The sequence below is a fragment of the Giraffa tippelskirchi genome, chromosome 10 (assembly GCF_054371585.1).
Source record: "Giraffa tippelskirchi isolate mGirTip1 chromosome 10, T2T-mGirTip1v1.2.pri, whole genome shotgun sequence".
NCBI classification, from domain to species: Eukaryota; Metazoa; Chordata; class Mammalia; order Artiodactyla; family Giraffidae; genus Giraffa; species Giraffa tippelskirchi.
In genome coordinates this window covers 82,694,495-82,711,500 of record NC_137284.1, presented here as the reverse complement: position 1 = coordinate 82,711,500, position 17,006 = coordinate 82,694,495, and positions in this window count along the sequence as shown.

Genomic DNA, 17,006 nt, shown 5'->3' with positions numbered 1-17,006 from the left:
GCAATCTAGATATATGGTGTCAAAATTGCTTTTTGTAATTACAAAGGAACAAATTACAAGGAACAATATATGAAAAGGAAATATTATGAGGGGGAAAGAAAAAGATCAAGGGCACTTTTCTACGTCTCACATCATGAGGATTAGAAATGTTGGTAGTAAAATTCTCTGCAGAGAAAGCTTCTTTCTGTCAGGTACCAATCAAGTGAAGAAAAAATGAATAGTAGATACTTTCTTGATTAGATAAAATAGAATCAGAGTTTGTTTTGGCTTTGACATTCCAGGTATATTGGAACTGCTCCTCTTAGGTAGAAAACCACTAGAGTAAATCTAATCTCCCGGTATCTCTCCCCACTTGTCAATAGGATGCACTCTCTGATTTCCCTATCCACTATTTGTAGGAGGAAGGCCTATTTTCCGAGTCTGAAGTGTGTAATGATGCACCCTAAGTGTGCATTGGGCTTTCCTGTCTACTCAGCTTTTATGGTTTCATTTTCCCCTTTTGATTTTCAAGTATGTAATTGTGTAACTCAAAGGTACACACCTGGCTTCTGAGTAGTCTAGCCAAGGCTGGTAAGAAAACAATTCACAAATCTCTAAAGTCCTGGCAACATTAATGTGTCAAATTTAATAAAACTGTACAGAGATCCTAAACATAACCTGCTGAATACTGATCAGAGATATCCTTCCTATGCATAGAATAAGATTCATTGTTTAGCTAAGGAATTCTATTTAGAAACGTTAAAGTAGTCATCATGGTAAAGAAAGAAATTGCACACTTGAATGAAAATGTACTGCACCTATTTTTTTGCCACTATATACTGGCAGTTACTTTATAAAACTTATGAGTAAACTTACACATAATGAGGATAAATGAATGTTTAAACATGAAACAGAACAGATAAAATTGCAGACACGTAAAACAAAAGAGAGAGAAGAGAAAGAGAAATTATAGACTGTAAAATATGTAGAATACATTCAAGGGCACACAAAAACTTATATAATTTAACATTGCCGATTCAAGTTGAGATGAAAAGAATATAGGTAATTTCCTAATCCTTTTGTCCATATTGTTCTATATGTTGACATATTAAACTCAATTTGGCATGATTATTTTGTATTAAAGTAAAAGCCACAGGTATCCTCTGCCTAAAGTAAAAAATAAATAAACATAACAATAAAATAGATGATTGCATTTGTGAGACACTTTTGTGTTTACAAAGCAAGTGCAGACACTGGCTGTTTTTTAAGCTCTCTTGAGACTTGTAAAGTTCCTTCCAATCCCATTGCCAGTAGGGTAGGAAATCACCTGCATATCTGGCAGGACACGATTTTTTTATTTCTACTTCTAATTTTGTTGTTGTTGTTCAGTTGGTCAGCCATGTCTGACTCTTTGGGATCCTATGGACTGCAGCCCACCAGGCTTCCCTGTCCTTCACCATCTCCCAGAGCTTGCTTAAACTCATGTCCATTGAGTTGGTGATGCTCTCCAACCATCTTGACTCTGCTGTCCCCTTCTCCTCCTGCCTTAACTCTTTCCCAGCATCAAGGTCTTTTCCAGTGAGTCAGTTGTTCCCATCAGGTGGCCAAAGTACTGGAGCTTCAGCTTTAGCATCAGTCCTTCCAATGAATATTTAGAATTGATTTCCTTTAGGATTGACTGGTTTGATATCCATGAAGTCCAAGGGACTCTCAGGAGTCTTCTCCAATATCACAGTTCAAAAGCATCAATTCTTCAGTGTTCAACCTTCTTTATGGTCCAACTCTCACATCCATACATGACTACTGGAAAAACCATAGATATGACTATATAAACCTTTGTTGGTAAAGTGATGTCTCTGTTTTTTAATATGCTGTCTAGGTTTGTCATAACTTTTCTTCCAAGGAGCAAGCATCTTTTAATTTCATGGCTGCAGTCACCATCTGCAGTGATTTCAGAGCCAGGAAAATAAAGCCTGTCACGGTTTTCATTGTTTCCCCATGTATTTGTCATGAAGTGATGGAACTGGATGACATGGCCTTTGATTTTTGAATGTTTAGTTTTAAGTCAGCTTTTTCACTCTCTTCTTTCGCCTTCATCAAAAGACTCTTTAGATCCTCTTCGGTTTCTACAATAAGGGTGGTGTCATCTGCATATCTGAGGTTATTAATATTTCTCCCAGCAATCTTGATTCCAGCTTGTGCTTCATCCATCCCAGCATTTTGCATGATGTACTCTGCAAATAAGTTAAATAAGCAGGGTGACAATACACAGCCTTGATGTACCCCTTTCCCAATTTTGAACCAGTCCATTGTTCCATGTCTGGTTCCAACTGTTGCTTCTTGACCTGCACACAGATTTCTCAGGAGGCAGGTAAGATGGTCTGGTATTCCCATCTTTTGAAGAATTTTCCACAGTTTGCTGTGATTCACACAGTCAAATGTTTTTGTGTAGTCAATGAAGCAGAAATAATGCTTTTCTGGAATTCTCTTGCTTTATCTATGATCCAATGCATGTTGGAAATTTGAGCTCTTCTATCTCTGCCTTTTCTGAATCCAGCTTGAACATCTGGAAGTTGTTGTTTCATGTACTAGTGAAGCCTAGCTTGGAGAATTTTGAGAGTTACCTTTTTAGCATGTGAAATGAGTGCAACTGTGCAGTAGTTTGATCATTCTTTGGCATTGCCCTTCTTTGAGACTGGAATGAAAACTGACCTTTTCTAGTCCTGTGACCATGGATGAGTTTTCCAAATTTGCTGGTATATTGAGTGCAGCACTTTCACAGCATCATCTTTTAGGATTTGAAATAGCTCAGCTGGAATTCCATCAGCTCCACTAGTTTTGTTTGTAGTGAATATATTGAGCTAACTAAAAAAAAGTTGGAGATATCCAAGAATTATTATCATTTTAACACCCGGGATCCAATTACTGGATCAATTTGTATGATATTGAGAGTATTAACTCTTCTAATACTAGTAATAAGAAATCATCCTTTTGGTCACAAATACAGTCTGTGAGCACACTATCCAGTTTTCCTGCTGTTTTCTATATCATTTCTCCCTGAAGTTCTACTTTGTTCAGCACACTTAGCAATTAGTTACACTTAACTATAAACATTCTAATGCAGATGCATCAAATCATCAGTAAGATTCCCAAGTCTTCAGCGAGTGCCAGTACATAGCCTCAACAGAGTAGGAGAACTGGGTTGACAGTTTAGACTGTTTAGAACTGCCTCTAAATGCGCTATTGCTTGATAATAGGATGAAGAAAACCAGAAATCAACAATTTTTGCTTTTTAGGGACATTTGTTAAGATGTGATGAAACAATCCTCAAACTGTTAACATAACTACTTTGGGAACTAGACAACACAGTAGCAGAAGTTGAACTGCAGGTGAATGAAGAGTTGAAACTCAGAATGGTGGCCTGTGTTTAGTTATTCTTTGAGGCCAGACACTCTCTGTCTATGGCTTGTAATTCAGGCTGACAGAGAGTTCATCTCATAATTTAGCACTTCAAACGATTAGAAAAAGCAACTTCTGTTTGCCAGCTTGAAGCTAGTATAAGTGCCAGCATTGAAACATCAGTCTCATTAGGAGGTTTGATAAAGGAGGTGCCTCAGATTCTCTCAACACCTTTCATCAAGGGGTCAACCCTCATGACCCAGTTGCAAGTTAGGGTCTACCTAGTCTAGATTCGAGCCTCTTGATGAAAGTGAAAGAGGAGAGTGAAAAAGTTGGCTTAAAGCTCACGGTTCAGAAAACTAAGATCATGGCATCTGGTCCCATCACTTCATGGGAAATAGATGGGGAAACAGTGTCAGACTTTATTTTTTGGGGCTCCAAAATCACTGCTGATGGTGATTGTAGCCATGAAATTAAAAGACACTTACTCCGTGGAAGGAAGGTTACGGCCAACCTAGATAGCATATTTAAAAGCAGAGACATTACTCTGCCAACAAAAGTCCATCTAGTCAAGGCTATGGTTTTTCCAGTGGTCATGTATGGATGTGAGAGTTGGACGGTGAAGAAAGCTGAGCACCAAAGAATTGATGCTTTTGAACTGCGGTGTTGGAAAAGACTCTTGAGAGTCCCTTGGACTGCAAGGAGATCCAATCAATTCATCCTAAAGGAGATCAGTCCTGGGTAATCATTGGAAGGACTGATGTTGAAGCTGAAACTCCAATACTTTGGCCACCTCATGTGAAGAGTTGACTCATTGGAAAAGACCCTAATGCTGGGAAGGATTGGGGGCAGGAGGAGAAGGGGACGACAGAGGATGAGATGGTTGGATGGCATCACTGACTCGATGGACATGGGTTTGGGTAAACTCCAAGCGTTGGTGATGGACAGGGAGGCCTGGCATGCTGCAATCCATGGGGTCGCAAAGAGTCGGACACGACTGAGTGACTGAACTGAACTGAGTCTAGATTCAATACTTTGTTTAAGCCATTTTGACCATAGACATAGGAGCATGGAATTGATTAAAAGCAAATAAATTTGAACCTACTAAAATTTGATGGAAATATACTAGCAATAAAATCGGAAATCTGGCTAGGAAACATCTGTGAAAATCCCTGGGCCTCTGAGGTGGCATCAAAGAGAGATGCTAAAAGCAGTGGATCCTCCGGAAGGAGCAGCCAATTCAGATACGAATGGGAAGGAAGACAAAAAGGAAAGTTGTTCTCTTCCGGTGATAGAACTAAAGATTTTAGAACTGAATTCGATCAGAATGAAGTGGAAATCAGGAAAATTACTTCATTGCCAGGATAGGATTTCCTGCCATTACTAAATAGCAGGGTAAGATATATGTTCTCTATAACAATTATTGTGCTTCAAATTCTTCACAGTTAAAATGAAATACTAAGTTATAGTGAAGAAGAACTAAAGAGCCTCTTGATGAAAGTGAAAGAGGAGAGTGAAAAAGTTGGCTTAGAGCTCAACATACAGAAAATTAAGATCATGGCATCTGGTCACTTCATGGCAAATAGATGGGGAAACAGTGGAAACAGTGGCTGACTTTATTTTTGGGGGCTCCAAAATCACTGCAAATGGTGACTGAAGCCATGAAATTAAAAGACACTTCTTGGAAGGAAAGTTATGACCAAGCTAGACAGCATATTGAAAAGCAGAGACATAACTTTGCCCACAAAGGTCCATCTAGTCAAGGCTGTGGTTTTTCCAGTGGTCATGTATGGATATGAGAGTTGGACTATAAAGAAAGCTGAGCACTGAAGAATTGATGCTTTTGAACTGTGGTGTTGGAGAAGACTCTTGAAAGTCCCTTGGAATGCAAGGAGATCCAACCAGTTCATCCTAAGGGAAATCAGTCCTGAATATTCATTGGAAGGACTGATGTTGAACCTGAAACTGCAATACTTTGGCCACCTGATGCGAAGAACTGACTCATTGGAAAAGGTCCTGATGATGGGAAAGATTGAAGGTGGGAGAAGAAGGGGACAACAGAGGATGAGATGGTTGGATGCTTCACCAACTCAATGGACATGAGTTTGAGTAAACTCCGGGAGTTGATGAGGGACAGGGAGTCCTGGTGTGCTGCAGTCTATGGGGTCGCAAAGAGCCGGACACGACTGAGCGACTGAACTGAACTGAAGTTATAGCATTTCTTCTTCTTGTATATTGTGCATGTTAAAGGTAATTATGTTCTGGATCATGAGTAGTAGCATCTAAGCTGTCAGAGATTAGGCATATCACCAACATATTTTAGGAAAGGAGTCATATGCAATAAATAGTAATTGGATCAACTTTTGGGGTGGTCTCTCTTGTGGAAGAGGAAGATCTTTCATGAAAAATGAGTATGGATGCCAAATAGCAGAGGTGGAATTATTGCAGATGCCATTAGTTTGCTTCCAGCAATCCATTCCCAGCTTCCTTCCCCTTATGGATTCGCAACAGATCCTCGTGTCTCTAGTCTTTCTTGAAGCAAGAACTAGTCATGACACCAAGTTATGATCACAGTAACCTAAGAAGAATTTTACTGGGATCATGTTCAAAAGATAATTTGATGCAAAGAAATAAAAGAAAATAGCCTGCTGGTATCCCTCCATCCTCTTTGTTTCTGCCTTGCTAATGTGATTCTTAGAGCTATGGAAACCATCTCTATAGCCAAGATGCAAGAATAAGTAGGACAAATAATCAGCATCCTAAGAAAGAAAATAGGTCAGGTGTTACTGTTCTTTAATCACTGAATCATTTATGAAACAATCTACCTCTAGCCAGTTTCTTAATATACAATAAATGATATTATATTTTGAGGCCACTGTTGGTTAGGTATTTTGTTACTCACAGCTTAACTGATAAATACTGACAGATCATTAAATCAACTTCATCCCAGTGTGTTCCATGTGATTTAAAAAATTAAGAATTTATAAACTGCCATTTTAAGAAAGATTTTCATATAAAATCAATAGGTAATGGCATTCTATATATTGTTTGCTAATCTTTGAAGAATAGTTATTTCTGAGGTATAATTCATAGGATTCTCATTCTCTAGAGGCTGATTTAATACATATGTTATATCAGCATTCAGTTGTCTTTTGTATCACTTCTAACAACCAACCCAGTATTAGTAAGATTCACAGTTGACAGCTGATTGAAACAACAACCAAAAATTCTAAAAACTAAAATATACAACTTTAACATATAATAACAAGAAAAGGCATATATAATTCAAGTTTTGAAAATATGACTTTCAATGAAACATGTAGACAACACTTAACGGACATTCCAATAAAAGTATGTAAGAGAATATGTTTCTTTTTATTTGACTTTGCATTTTACAAATAAAATGCAGCAGGCATCTTTTCAATGCCTTCCTGTAATGATAATAAATTTAAAAATCCATAGAGGCTAAAAACAGTGAGAATGAAAGCCTAGGAATTAGGTGTGCTTAAAAGCTAGTTTTTACTTTACATTGATGAACCAAAGCCATGGGACTTTAATTTTCTATTTTGATGGCTGTTCTGGGTATGCAAGACAATAGATAAAGTCCCAGGTACAATTAAAGTAGAGAATATGATAGGAGATTGCTCTATAAAGCTGAATTCCCAAAGGATTACACCTGCAGTAAACCCACAGCAGAAGGGACAATAAATAAACTTTCTTATGTCACTGGTATTGTGTGAGGTAAAAATAATATCCTTTTAGAATTCATAACCATAACTTGGTCTTCATGTAGATTATTTCCTCAACTTTATACAACTTAGTTGGTGGTGGGGCAGCCCCACGCAATCAAAACAAGAAAATGTAGAATCTACACTAGTAAATCTTACCTTCAGTTTCAAATCTCATACACAGACAAAACCCAAGAAACACATGGTGGAAAATGTATAATTAGTGAAAACTAGCAGAAGAACATGTGCAGAGATATCATGTATTAGATGCATAAGACAATAATTTAAATATTCATGTTTCACTTATTTCAAAAAGTAGAAGCAAGCATGAAAATCTGAGTGAACATCAAAGGACTCTAAAGTTTCTGTAGAGACTTAAAAAGGAATGTTAAAGTTTAGAAATGGAGAAAGTAAAGTAAAAACTTCAGTGCATTAAGGTGGAAGCAAGAGCTGGAAGATAAACTAAAGAAAATATTCATGAGGCAATCCACAAAGAGAAGTTAAAATATCAAATAGTGGTTATGAGACACAGAAAGTAAATTGAGGTAGGCTAATATAAGTCTCCCCTTCATGGAATCCAGCCCCATCACTTAATGGCAAATAGAGGGGAAAAGGTGGAAGCAGTGACAGATTTCCTCTTCTTGGGCTCTAAAATCACTGCAGATGGTGACTGTGTCCAGGAAATCAGAAGATGATTGCTTCATAGCAGGAAAGCTATGACAAACCTAGACAGTGTGTTGAAGATCAAAGACATCTCTTTGCCAGCAAAGATCTGTAGAGTCACAGGTATGATCTTTTCAGTAGTCACCTATGGTTGTGAGTGCTGGACCATAAAGAAGGTAGAGCACTGAAGAATTGATGCCTTTGAACTGTGGTGCTGAAGAAGATTCTTGAAGAGTTCCTTGGACAACAAAGAGATCAAACCAGTCACTCTTAAAAGGAAATCAACCATGAATAGTCACTGGAAGGACTGATGCTGATGCTCTAATATTTTGGTCACCTGATGCGAACACCTGACTCGTTGCAAAAGACCCTGATGATGGGAAAGATTGAGGATAGAAGGATAAGAGGGCATCAGAGGATGAGATGGCTGGATGGCATTACCAACGCACTGGACATAAACTTGGGCAAACTCTGGGAGATGGTGAGAGATAAGAAGGCATGGTGTGATGCAGTCCATGGGGTTGTAAGAGTCGGACCCACTGGATGACTGAACAACAACAATATAAGTCTAATTGAAATTCCAGAACAGAAAGAATGGAAGAGGTAAAAGGCAATATTTGAATAAAATTTTAAAATCATGAATTTTGAGAAAAAAATTATGATATTATGAATATAAATTCACATAATAAATTAAATCTAATGTTTTATCCTAGAAGAGCTAGAAATTACTAACAGGGTAAATGAAAAAATCTATAGCAATAAAATATATAGTACTACTATAATAGTAATTGTTGTACTACAAAATAGTAATAGAACCTCAGGGATAAAGACAAAATTTTAGAAATGACAAGAAAGATAAGCCCTTTCCTAGACTGATGTAACAACCATGAAAGTAAGAGGCACTGTAATACCTTCAATGTGTTGAGAGAAAATAAGCATTATAATTCATAATCCTACATCTAACAATACTATCTTTCCAGGTACCAAGGTGTAATAAAATATTTGTTTTCAGGAAAACCAAAAGTGAGTTACCTGGCAACTGACTCTCAATAAGCTAAATTCCAAAGGCTGAAATATATGTAGCTGAGAAGCATTTCTGGTTGATTTGACAGGTAGAAAGAAATCATGAGAATAATAATAAAACTTTTCTTTCTTTCTCTTCTAACATTATATTCTTTATTTTACTTTCTTGCCTTAGAGAAATTATCTAGAATGCACACTTCAGTCCCTGATTTCCTCATCAAGACAGTATTTATCTCATTAGGTGTGAAATAAGGAAAAATTGGTAACAGGATAATCAATAGTCAATAAGTAGGTATTAACTTTGATGATGTTTTTGTACCTTTGTTTAATATAAGTTAACAAAAGATGTATGTTTTATTTTTTGTTCTGCATCCAAAGAGTTGTATAAATGGCAACACGACATATATATTCTTTTGCAAAGAAAACACAAAAACATAGTGTTTATTGTTTTAGATTGACAAAATCTTGATTTATTTCCAAATTTATAACAAAAGTTTGTTAGAGGCATACCAAAAAAGCAGGTCAGAAATTCAAAACTGCACAAAGCTACAGCTTTGTTCATAATATCAAATAATAATCTACTTCACCCTATTGTTACTGTACTTGTCCAGCTCTAAATTGTGATATATAGAAAAGGTAGATATGAAAAGTTTAGAAAGTATCACTCACCTGCTCAATAAACATTTATAAAGAGTTTTATGTTGACACTTTCAGCATTTCCATGAAAATAATCTGTAATCTCTGCCATGGCACCCTTCATGAATTTTTTCCCCTTATATTTTACACACATGTAGGCATAGGGAGATTTTAATGTGTAACGTGGCATTGTGTAAAGTCAGACAAATCTCTCTAGGTGAGTAGTTTTAAAGTTTAGTTAACCTTCATGGATCTTTGTTTCCTGGTATGTAAATTGACAGAATGAGATGTCATTTCTGGCAGAGTGGCACCCAGCCCATGGGGTTTCATGATAATTAAATGAGATAAACGATGCAAGCTGATAAAAATGGGCATGATGCACAGGAAACAAAAATTTTATTTTACCTTTGCATTTGTATGCAAGGCATTGTGCGGGGTGATCAATGTCTTAGTCAATTTATTTTTTTTAAGTGACTGAGGCAATTATTTTGAAAAGTAAAAATAAGCCAACTAACAAAACAACCAAAAGACATGACTGATGGTCCGTGTTTGATTCCTATCTCTCAACTTTCAAGCTTGTCTATAATCCAGTTGCTTCCTCACTTTTCTCTCCAACTGGTCTTTTGAGACTCTGAACCTGATTTTTATTCCACCTCTTCTTATTGAAAGTTACAATAGCTACCATTTATTGTGTGCCTGCAATTTCCTAGAACCTACCTATAACAGGAACTTTATGCTGTTTCATTGAACATAAAGGAGTCTGGTGCCTTTTTTTCACTTTTGTCCCGATTAATATTACTGTGGATGTGACATTTCTGATCATTTACGTATTAGAAAAGTATTTTCTCTTGATTTCAGAAGTATCAAACATTTCAAGCACATCACTAACCGCCTCTGTTAGTTCCTCATTGCAGCCTTTGAAATCACAGTTAGAGGGGAGTTCGATAATCTACTGTGCTTCTGTGTGTGTGTTAGTTGCTCAGTTGTGTCTGACTGTTTGCGGCCCCATAGAATGTAGCCTGTCAGGCTCCTTTGTCATGGAATTCTCCAGGCAAGAATACTGGAGTAGGTTGTCATTCCCTTCTCCAGGAGATCTTCCCAACCCAGGGATTAAACCTGGGTCTCCTGCATTGCAGGCAGATTCTTTATTGTTTGAGCTACCCCTGGAAGGCCCACTAAATGGTCACCCTAGGTCTGCCACACTATACAAATTCCAGTGCTGCCTTTCCCATCAGTCTATTTTGTGTTACTTCCTTAGCATTTTACAGTTGCTCAATGCTTTCAGCTGGAATCAAGATTTCCAGGAGAAATATCAATAACCTCAGATATACAGATGACACCACCCTTACGGCAGAAAGTGAAGAAGAACTAAAGAGGCTCTTGATGAAAAGTGAAAGAGGAGAGTGAAAAAGTTGGCTTAAACTCAACATTCAGAAAACTAAGATCATGGCATCCGGTCCCATCACTTCATGGCACATGGGGAAACAGTGGAAACAGTGGCTGACTTTATTTTTCTGGGCTCCAAAATCACTGCTGATTGTGACTGCAGCCATGAAATTAAAAGACGCTTACTCCTTGGAAGGAAAGTTATGACCAACCTAGACAGCATATTAAAAAGCAGAGACATTACTTTGCCAACAAAGGTCCATCTAGTCAAGCCTATGGTTTTCCAGTGGTCATGTATGGATGTGAGATTTGGACTATAAAGAAAGCTGAGCACAGAAGAATTGATGCTTTTGAACTGTGGTGTTGGAGAAGACTCTTGAGAATCCCTTGGACTGCAAGGAGATCCAATCAGTCCATTCTAAAGGAAATCAGTCCTGGGTGTTCATTGGAAGGACTGATGTTGAAGCTGAAACTGCAATACTTTGGCCACCTGATGCGAAGAGCTGACTCATTGGAAAAGACCCTGATGCTGGGAAAGACTGAGGGCAGGAGAAGAAGGGGACGACAGAGGATGAGATGGTTGGATGGCATCACCGACTCGATGGACATGGGTTTGGGTAAACTCTGGGAGTTGGTGATGGACAGGGAAGGCTGGCGTGCTGCGGTTCATGGGGTCGCAAAGAGTCGGACACGACTGAGCGACTGAACTGAACTGAACTGAGTGCTTTCAGATCGAAACTTGAGGGTAGTAACTTTGACATTATTAGCTTTTAACTTAGCATTTACTTGGAGAAGGAAATGGCAAACCCACTCCAGTATTGTTACATGGAAAATCCCATGGATGGAGGAGCCTGGTAGGCTACAGTCCATGGGGTTGCAAAGAGTCGGATATGACTGAGTGACTTCACTTTCTTTCTTAGCGTTTACTAGAGATTCACAGCTGAAGATTGCTCATTTTCTTGAAATTCATTTACTTATTCATGAATAGAAAAAAACTTACTTTTAAATTATTCTTGAGTCAAAAGACAAAATCTAATTTATTTGTGATTGATTTAATTGTTCCCAAATAGAAAGAGGAAGCTAATGTATTTTCTGAATCACTGACATTTTTGGACCAAGTAAGTTAGGTGAGAAAAACTGTGCTATGATAGCATATTATTTGTGAAAACAAGGATCTTTTAAAATAAATTAGTAGAGATAGAACCTCTAAAAATTGTTTCCTAATTTCATTTCTCAGGAATTGTGCAGTGATTTCCAAGTTTCTTCTTTTATGAGGTATAAAATCCAAGAGTGTTAATACATTGCTGCTAAGCTAAGTCGCTTCAGTCGTGTCCGACTCTGTGCGACCCCATAGACGGCAGCCCACCAGGCTCCGCCGTCCCTGGGATTCTCCAGGCAAGAATACTGGAGTGGGTTGCCATTTCCTTCTCCAGTGCATGAAAGGGAAAAGTGAAAGGGAAGTCGCTCAGTCGTGTCTGACTCCCAGCAACCCCATGGAGCACAGCGTACCAGGCTCCTCCATCCATGGGATTCTCCAGGCAAGAGTACTGGAGTGGGGTGCCATTGCCTTCTCCAGTTAATACATTAAAGAAATATAAATATGAATATTTATCCATTTCTCAAAAGTTTTCAATTTTTCTGCTTGGAAAGAATGATTAATATAGATCACATTATGAAGTAGCAGTTGTTATATGATAACTGATCTTAAAGACAATTTTTCTACTGGGGAAGACAAAGTAAATGACTACCACAAGATGATAAGTATTTCTGTAGTCCTGCACAAGAATAACCAAAAGTAAACAAATGTTATCTTCTTGTATTATATGATCAATTGTTCACTATTTATGGGAAAACATAAATTCACATGAATCACTGTGTTTTCATATACCAATATACACACATATAATTCATATATATATATGTATACATATACATATGTGTATATAAACCATACACAGCATATTTTTTCTTTTACAAGTAGTGATTGTGGGTATTCATCAGAGGGCATCTTTTTTTCTATAATTTTAAAGATAAAAGGCATTCTTTTCATGTCAACCCATGCCTATACGGTTATGTATTATACTATTAAGCAAACAACCTGGATTTAATTCCCAGCCCAGATTGCACACTCCCCAGGCTACTTTGTTCAACACCTGTAAAGAAGAAAATTACTAATACTACATGAAAGCATTCATTTTAGCTTTAAGGAAAGGTGCTAGCTTCCAATAAAAAAAAAAAAAGTGTTATTTTGCTTTGTTTTCTGTTGGAAATATAGCAGTTGTGGCCTTTCAGCAGGAGATATAAAACTACCCCATGAAGGGTTTCTGTCCCCATATATCCATTGCTCTGTGTACTACCACATGTTTTTCTCATAAGGAAAAGAAAAATGCAGGTATTAGAGATTCTAATTATATGTTTCTACAAACTGAATTAACACGGAAACAGCAAATTGCTTGGGGGAGCATTTAACCCTGTGCCTTTAAAACATTCAAAATATTTATATTTCTCCACACTTGGACTCTTAAAAGCCATTTGACTATTTTTCCAGGACATCTTCATCTACAAGACTAGCTTTATATTGACACAGTGGCACCTATTAGCTACAACTTCTCCCAGATTTTCTTGAGGGGATGTAACTTTTCGTTGTCCCCAAATTTTAATTAAGGTTTAAGAAGAATATGGATTACAGTAAATCAGTGTATTCAAAATGTTTGAATGCATGTGCATTTGTGTGCCTGTGTGTGGGTGTGTGTTTTGGAGAAAGAGCTAACTGTATTTCAGAACCATCAACAAAGATGGAGAGACAGTCTTCTTTCCTAAGCTATACTTGATTTCTGGAAGAGGAGAAAAATAGTAGCAGATTACTTGGAGTCTGCTTTATAATGTTGTAAGAAATTGTGACTATGAATTTCTATTTTAACAACTAAACATATTTAAGAGGCAAAGTAGAAAACATAGTCACTGGAGGAGAAGCTTGAGTGGGACATATTAAGACATTTTATTGTCAGGAATAACTGATCTTGGAGAGACACTAGAATGCTATCCTTGCTTGCTTCCTAATTCTGATGAATGTACTGTGACTTTCATTATGGCATTTCCAAAATACCCATCAAATCAATCTTTTATATTAAACCCACTTGAAATAATAGACTACTAACATATGTATATCCGTGTCTTAAAATTTTGATATTTGGGTATGATGTTATAAAGTGGGATGGGCCCAAATTTATTAAAGTTTTAAAAATTAAGAATATGTAAAAATTCTGTTGAAAATCATAATTTTTCCCTAAAACGTTGATCATTTTCCTCATTTTTTTTCTGTCCTGTCAACATGAAACAGGTGAATTAAGAAAGACAGTATTTTAGATTCAGGCTTATTTTCTTTCTCCTTTCTTTAACCAAGAGGTCATGGATCACCTGTAAACTTGATGGATTAAATAAAACTTGTGAAATTGAATCCTGGTAACAGATTGTATGGAGAAGGCAATGGCACCCCACTCCAGTACTCTTGCCTGGAAAATCCCCTGGATGGAGGAGCCTGGTAGGCTGCAGTCCACGGGTTCGCTAAGAGTCGGACACGACTGAGCGACTTCACTTTCACTTTTCACTTTCATGTATTGGAGAAGGAAATGGCAACCCACTCCAGTGTTCTTGCCTGGAGAATCCCAGGGACGGCAGAGCCTGGTGGGCTGCTGTCTATGGGGTCGCACAGAGTCGGACATGACTGAAGCGAATTAGCAGCAGCAGCAGCAGCAGCAGATTGTATTCTATAAAGTAGGCACCATGTATCTCTCTCCCCATTATTCCATTCTTTTGTAATTCCTTCCTAATTCCAATGTGCATATATTTAATATACATGATTTCTACAGCATTTTCCACTTTCTTTCCTAAGAAACCCATTGTGACTTTTCTTACTGTGCTGAGCAAACTTTGAAGGACTAGATGCTGTTTATGACAGCTCAAAATGAATGCCTTGATAAGGCTAAAAGCAAAGTAACGGCTAGAAAATCCTACTGATGAAAAGGCTGTTAGGGAGGCAGTGCTAACCACATACATGGATCATGCAAGAGGCTACAGGAGGTCGCAGGTTTTTAAGGAGTGAGGATCTAGCAGGGTCAAAATTGGTTACAGTCAATTGCATGGCTGTATTCTTCTCCAGTCAACCCCAGCTGAATCTATAATTATGACCTACACAATCAGTGCCAAAGCGTTAAAGAGTGTAACTGTATTGTTCCATGGTGAGTGCTTAGCAAAAAAGCTGGAATTTGATACTTAGTCACAGTTTGCAAACAATGTGGTTGAACCACCTGAGAGGTCACATTTTTACATTCTGAGGCAATTTATTAGTAATGGTACCTGTCAGTCAGAAATCCCCCCAAAGCTCTTTCATTACTAGACATGACTTTGATATAGAAATGGTTCAAAGTAAGAGGCAAATAAAATAAGAGCTAGATCATTTACAAAGAAACATCACTAGATTCCTTTTATCCTTTCCTGATGAGCAATCTTTGTAGTTGTGCTCTAAGTGGTATAAAGATTAGGCTGAATGGGTTATTTTAAAAGCAAGCCCATTTATTTGTCTATGAGGAATTTTGAAAGTTTCTAAACTAGTACCACAACTTCTTCCACTGTAACTAAGAATATAAACAAAAGCAAACACTATGGTTGACACTTTCCTAGTCAATAATACTTCAGATAGGAATGATTCAAAGTTTAGACAGCCTGTCTAAATTTAAAAAACTGTCCTGCATAAGGATAGCACACAGCTTTCACCCAACACACACACACTCATGCACTCACATACACACATATAAGTGAACCTGCATTTTTAACACAGAAAGCAAACTTTCATTTCTGATTATCAAATGTTACTTTTCTATCTTTGGAAAGAAATAACACTTTTTACAAGTAGATTAAATATTCTAATGGTTTTCATTTAATTAATTTACCAAACATGACCCTGGAACTACTACTCTGTTTTATATTCCTTTCTTTCTACAGCAGACTTCCATTTAGGAACTTACTGCTGCAATGAAGACTCAGCACAGCCAAAAATAAGTAAATTTTAAAAAATACTGACAGTTTAAAATTAAAGAATTAGTTTGGCAAATATCAGTGTAATATAGGCCTAAGCAAGAATCATCACAACAGGCTAAGTCACTGGTTACAATGTTTTTGGAGAATTTGATCTTTTTTTACTGTCTCAGAGTAATACCTCAGCTTGATAAATATGTGCAATAGAATGGAACATTATAATGCAGAGATCTCAACAGAAATCACCTTAACCACCATGTGAACAAGCTTAGCACTTTGAAAAAAGAGGCAAACTATCATTAAGCGAATCTGATATTATAGTAAGTACACAATATCACTTGTAGTATTCTTGTCAAAGTTGGTTAGACTTAACTTTATAATGGCTAAACAGACAAATCCAGAGGGTGGAATAGCCTATAAAATAGGCAGCATTCTTTAAAAAGAAAGTCAGTATCATCAGAAACAAAACCAGCAGGATGAAATGGAAGGACTATTCTTCCATATTAAAGGAAATTAGGACATGAAACTAGTCATGTATGGATGTGAGAGCTGGACTGTAAAGAAAGCTGAGTGCCGAAGAATTGATGCTTTTGAACTGTGGTGTTGGAGAAGACTCTTGAGAGTTCCTTGGTCTGCAAGGAGATCCAATCAGTCCATCTTAAAGGAATTGAGTCCTGAATATTCATTGGAAGGACTGATGCTGAAGCTGAAACTCCAATACTTTGGCCACCTCATGAGAAGAACTGACTCATTGGAAAAGGTCCTGACGCTGGGAAAGATTGAAGGTAGGAGGAGAAGGAGATGCCATAGGATGAGATGGTTGGATGGCATCACCGACTCAATGGACATGAGTTTGAGTAAACTTGGGGAGTTGGTGATGAACAGGGAGGCCTGGTGTGCTGCAGCCCATGGGGTTGCAAAGAGTCAGACATGATGAGCAACTGAACTGAACTGAATTAAATTGCTGTGCTCAACATACCAGCAAATTTAGAAAACTCAGCAATGGCCACAGGATTGGAAAAAGGCTGTGTTTTTTAATTTCAAGGCTGGAGTCACTGTCTGCAGTGATTTTTTGGATCCCAAAGAGGAGCAATGAAAAAGAATGTTTATATTACTGAACAATTACACTCATTTCACATGCTAGCAAGATTATGCTCA